This window comes from Pristiophorus japonicus, unplaced genomic scaffold, assembly GCF_044704955.1.
Source record: "Pristiophorus japonicus isolate sPriJap1 unplaced genomic scaffold, sPriJap1.hap1 HAP1_SCAFFOLD_472, whole genome shotgun sequence".
Classification (NCBI taxonomy): domain Eukaryota; kingdom Metazoa; phylum Chordata; class Chondrichthyes; family Pristiophoridae; genus Pristiophorus; species Pristiophorus japonicus.
Window position 1 is genome coordinate 182,415 of NW_027254377.1, and position 6,000 is coordinate 188,414.

Sequence of the window (6,000 nt, forward strand, 5' to 3'; positions counted from 1 at the left end):
AATCATTTAAAGATGATTTCAAAGAATCACGTGGCATTAAATTCAGATCACGGTTACAATATGTTTCGGTGTGAAACAAGTGGATTGAAAAGGACAATAATGACACCAAGCATTACGATGCAGCAATGCAGCGTTCCCTGGTGGTCCAGTGATTAGGATTCGGCGCTCTCACCACCGCGGCCCTGGGTCGATTTCCGGCCAGGGAAATTGCACTTCCATCAAAATTAAAACCTTATAAGAAACAGTTACATGCATCTCATGGAGAAAAAAGATTCATTGATGTAAACATCATTATTAATCCATTGTTGAAGTTCAATCATTTATTTTGCCCTGAGTACGTGAGGAACTTTTATCCCGACCTCATTGTATTTTAGGAGCATGGTCCAGCCCCAGTATCTCCACCTGTGAAAGTAGGAAACTGCTGGAAATACACAACAGGACGGGTAGCCTTTGACAAACAATTAAACCCAGGTTACAGACTCTCTCCCTTCCCCTGCCCTTTGCGGGACACTTGTTTCCCTTTAATTTTACAGACTGACTGAGTTCACTAACCGCGGGGAGAGAGTAGGTGTCTCCGCGGCCCCACTGTGCTAACATGGAAGATAACACGATGGGGATGTGGGGTGGTGGGTGGGGATCAGTGACATGTTTGTGTAAAGGGCAGCGGAGGAGAAGGGTTGACAGCTGTCAGTGAGGGACAGAAGTTGTTTAAGGTGAGCCAACACATTCCCGATCAGCACAGAAGGCATTCACTGGTCAGCTGCCCTCTGCTGTACTTCTGGTCAGAGCGGTTTCCGCAGTGGAGCCGTTATCACGTTTGCTTTCCACGTGAAAGGATCCCGTGCAGGAAGATTATGTTTAAACTTGCTGTGGATGAACAGCCATGGGCGAGTTTATTCTCCTGTCAAAAGGGCGACAGTGGCTTCTCCCTTATTCTTCAATTGCTCTTTATTTCACTTCACTAAATCGATATATTTGAGTGAGAGAAATTGTTCCAGAGTGTCGCCCACTTTTTTTTTCCTTTGAAACACATAAAATAAGGCCGGAGGAATAAATACAGAAAACAAAGCAGAGGGAGACAGACAAGAGGAAGAGAGAAGGAGAAATACTGTCCCCACCCAGAACTAATGCAGAAATCCCTCTGCTGCACTCGGGGTGGCCACCCACAGCCTGGATACACTAACGTCCCAACAGCTCATTGACTGTCGGAGTGGGACCATGCGGTGCTTCAGAAGACAGGTTGAAAAAGCAAAGTCACTGATTCGGTCTCATGTGCTCCTCTAATCAAGAATAGCTACATATAGAAAAATGCTTTTATAATGGTTAGACCTCATCTCTGCAGTTGTCCAACTGTTGGCTCGTTGATCTAGAGGTATGATTCTCGCTTTAAAATTTGTGACAAGTCCAGGGTTCAATTCCCAACTGAGCCCTTTATTTTGCCGCGAATTTTGAATTTGCACAGAACTTTTGCAAAGAAAGACTTGTATTTCTGCAGTGCCTTTCAGGAACTCATGACGCCCCAAAGCACTTTACAGCCGTTGCATTATGTTTGAAGTGTTGCAGTGTGGGGAAAGATGTGCCCAAATCACCCCACACGAACCTCAACTCTTTGCGAAGGAGTTTAGTGCAAATAATCAGGTGCCTCAGGGACTTGGACTTTCTTTGAATGAGTTCTGCTTGTTCCCACATTCAAGCTTGAAACAGCAACTGGGCTTCCATCTCACGGGAGCAGCGTGTAGCGGTTAGTGAGTAGGTGATGAGGTTTGGGGTTGATGTGCATCACTTTCAATCTTTGAAATGTCACCAAACAAAGAAAAGGTGAATCCACTTGTCTTTGTAAGCATTTTGTTCGCATTTAATCACAGGAATATCCGCAGTCAGGAGCTGAAAAGGAATTAAAACCTAATACCGGCTTCGCGATAAAAAGAATACTTTGTCACAGACAAGGCACCGGAAGGCTGGAAGGTAGATCACACCGGTTGTGGGAGAGCTGGTTGGCGGTGACATGGAAGTGTCTGCAGTGTGCGGGACCAGACTGCTTCCACACATCCACAATGAATGTCCCACCATTTATTTGGGAAAAGTACAACTGAGAGTGGACAAGTTCCATCCTGGTCGGAGCATTCTGAGGCTTTAACTGACTGACATCTTCGTTTTGGATGTCTTGTAACATGTTCCTGCGCCTGTCTCTGTGGCGCAATGGGTTAGCGCATTTGGCTATTAACCGAAAGGTTGGTGCTTCGAGCCCACCCAGGGACAAAGCCTTTAACTGTTTTTCCCCGAGGATTCGGTGCCGCACAGTTCTCGGTTGTCATTGTGTGTTTTGGCTGCACGAATATATTCCAATATATTCCGCAAACATTGCCAGCTGTGCTGTTATCCAGTGAGGTCCCACTCCAATACTTTTATGAGCATTCAGTTCATGTAAAACGATAACAATTTTTTACATGATCATGTTCCTCCATCCAGTCCACTAGAAATATTATTGGGTTTAAAGAAACTGGTGGAAATTGATTCTATTGATACATATATAGAACTGGAACTTCGGTCTCAAGTGCTCCTCCTATCAAGAATAGGCACACACACAATCAATAGTTTTACAACTGAGTCATAAACACTTACAATTTTAAACCATTCTCATAAAATATAGCGTGTAAATGAGATAAGGATAAAAGTTCATCACATGTAAAGAGAAAATGAATGATTGAAGATACCACTGTTCCTCAGTAACTATATTATTATTTCTTTCATTCTGAAAAAAGGTTATCGGTTAATTTACGGTGATTAAATGAATTATTATTTTTTCACATTAGCTGCATATCGTCAATTTTATAAGGTTTTGAATTAAAAACGGTGTTCCAAAAGTTGCCGCGCTGACCTGGAATCGAAGCTGTTTTTCGGTGGTAGAAGAAGTGATTTTACCCAATCAGTTAAAGGTGATTTCAAAGAATCACGTGGCGTTAAATTCAGATCACGGTTACAATGTGTTTCGGTGTGAAACAAGTGGATTGAAAAGGACAATAATGACACCAAGCATTACGATGCAGCGATGCAGCAATGCAGCGTTCCCTGGTGGTCCAGTGATTAGGATTCGGCGCTCTCACCACCGCGGCCCTGGGTCGATTTCCGGCCAGGGAAATTGCACTTCCATCAAAATTTAAAACTTATAAAAAAGAGTTACATGCATCTCATGTGGAAAAAAGATTCATTGATTTAAACAACATTAATAATCCATTGTAGAACATCAATCATTTATTTTGCCCTGAGTACGTGAGGAACTTTTATCCCGACCTCATTGTATTTTAGGAGCATGGTCCAGCCCCGGTATCTCCACCTGTGAAAGTAGGAAACTGCTGGAAATACACTTGGGACAAACAAGTGAAAGACACCTGGTGCTTGTGGGCAGTTTTGTTGCCTTTGTCATTGATGCTTGATCAACAAGTCGAGTTGTCAAATCGTGTGCTCAACCATCAGTTACCTGTTACAAATCAACGGAGGAGAAACCAGTTTGTTGTCCAATGCTGCCTTTGCCTGCACAATGTGTGCTGAGATTATCTGTGCAATATGCATTCCGCAGGATGAATAAAGGCAACGCCTGTTTATTATGTGATGTCTGCAACACTGTTATGCAACACTGAATGTACCCTTACACTGTACACATCTTACCTGTACACCAGAGGGTCTGCTGCTGGAGACCTAAGGGTTACCTGCACACTGCAGGTCACCCAGTATAAAAAGGAACTCACAGCTTGTTGTCCTCACTCAGGAGATGCAAATAAAGGACTACAGGTCTGAAAATTTAAGTATCGTACCCTGCCTCGTGGTGCCTATATACACTACAACTAACGACGAGAATACGAGGTCACGAACCAGAAGCTCAGCATGTTGAATCTCAGTATCTTTCAGTAATTTACCGATGTAGAAAGATTGGAACACTCAAGGAGACTGGCTGCACCGTGCGACTTTGGCGACCACCTAAATGAAGCACTAAGGGACTCTAAACCGACGAGAGCAGTGCACCGCATTGATAATTTTAAGGCAGAAACGCTGCCCCGAGTCCCGCAACCCTGAGTCCGCCACATGGAGCAAACCGGCTAGCCCCATGCTGGCACTGTTGAGGAAACCACAAGGCCCACCAGTGTCGCTACAAAGACTATACATGCAAAGAGAAAAGGCACTTTCAAAGGATGTGCAGAAAAAGCTTTACTCACCACATCTCTGATGAGTTGGCTGATCACCGGGGCTCCAACACAGAGGAAGGTGAAGTTGCTCAACCCCTGGAAGAAGAGTATGGAAATCATACCTGCTCCATCGAAAGTGCTCCGTGGATGATGAAAGTAGATGTTGACGGGGTCCCAGTTTCTCTGGCGAGGGACACAGGGGTGTGCCAGTCTATGATGAGCCAAGCGACCTTTGAAGAACTTTGGATGAATCCCGCCAATCGACCACAATGGCATCCTGTCCAAGCGAAGCTGCTCTCAGGCCTCCATGGCATCGCATGGATCCATCACAGCATCCGGAGATTCCACTGTCCAGCTCGACTGCCCTCAGCACCCCAGCAAAATCTCCGAGACCGAGGATCCAAACTCCACTTTCTGGGCTGGGGGAGCACTCCAAGAGGTGAATGGCACCAAAAGAAATGGATTTCCGATGTCCAGGGTCGAACCTGTGGAAGGAAAGAGCTCCACAGCCGACCTGCAGGAGAGACAGAAAATGTCTGCCGCACCAGCACCACGAGGAGAAAAAACTAAAATCAAAATGGCCACGGCCATACCACCAGGAGCATTGGAGGAGCATCACGTGACACCGAGGGCCAATCAGATTTGAAGGCTCCCTTAAAGGAGATCGGTAACCAAAAATATTTAAAGGGGAAGTTTCAACTATTTGAGTAGACGGACTTTAAAGCTAAAGATGCAATTTTCGGGTGCAAGTATGAAAATATATGCAATGAAACCATGATGCTGGTTTAATTAATGTGACTGATGAGATGAATGCAGATGTCAGTAAGGTTAAGAACAAGGTTATTATGCTTAACAATAATGATAGAGAATGTGAAATGCCTAATGTAACCATGTCTGTTGAAACCAGGACATCCAAAAGTGATGCAAATGCTCGAATGTATAATGCAGGCTCGACTATGTGTGATCAGAGCCAAGGTGCCAGGACACTGCCAAAGGATATTGGGTCCTACAGGGACCATGCTGATGTCAATGGAATCTCCCTGTGGGAGACCCCCAGGTCCAGCAGTCTACCTGACCATGTAGCCTGGACCTTTGGAACGAATGTGATGGCCCTTGCAGGTCACACACACAGGCAGTGGGAGCAGACCCACTACAGGGACAGTGGTCAATGGGCAGCCCAGCCACCACCAATGGCAACCTGCACCAGACCAGCCCTACAACCCCTGGCCACCAGGGCCAACACCAGGAGCATGAGGCCAATACCCTCCAGCTTCCCTGGCAAACCCTGGGATGATCTGACCCTCATCCCAATTGGTGGACAATGAGCCCACCAAATCTTGTGGCCCTGCCCACCAGCCCACAACTACCCACATCACAGAGTATACACACCATCCACTGCCGTGGCTACCCACCGGAGGGATCCCACAACAGTGACACCTACTTCATCTGTGTGTGAGGGAGGGGAAATGGTACAAGGCCAGCCTCAAGCACAGGGGTCACACCTGGCACCAACGCAGCCCTCACCACAACCTCTCAGAGCACACCACTGATCACCTCCCCTGGTCATGACAACATGGATATGAGAAATGCTTAGGGGGGAGTGTTGTTGTGTATGCATGCCTGTTTATTGTGTGATGTGTGGAACACTGTTATGCAACACTGAATGTACACACCTTAACTGCACACCAGAGGGTGCTGCTGCTGGAGACCTAAGGGTTATCTGCACACTGTCGGTAACCCAGTATAAAAAGAAACTCACAGCTAGGTGTCCTCACTCAGCAGCTGCAAATAAAGGACTACAGGTCTACACAGTTTAAGA

The 6,000-nt window shown here is 46.0% G+C and overlaps 1 non-coding gene across 1 annotated transcript; it reads left to right on the forward strand.

The window, feature by feature from the left end:
• Positions 1-2,185: 2,185 nt before the first annotated feature.
• trnan-auu (transfer RNA asparagine (anticodon AUU)) lies at positions 2,186-2,259 on the forward strand. Its single transcript has one exon. It is a non-coding gene; the product is annotated as a tRNA-Asn (tRNA).
• The last annotated feature ends 3,741 nt before the right edge of the window (positions 2,260-6,000 follow it).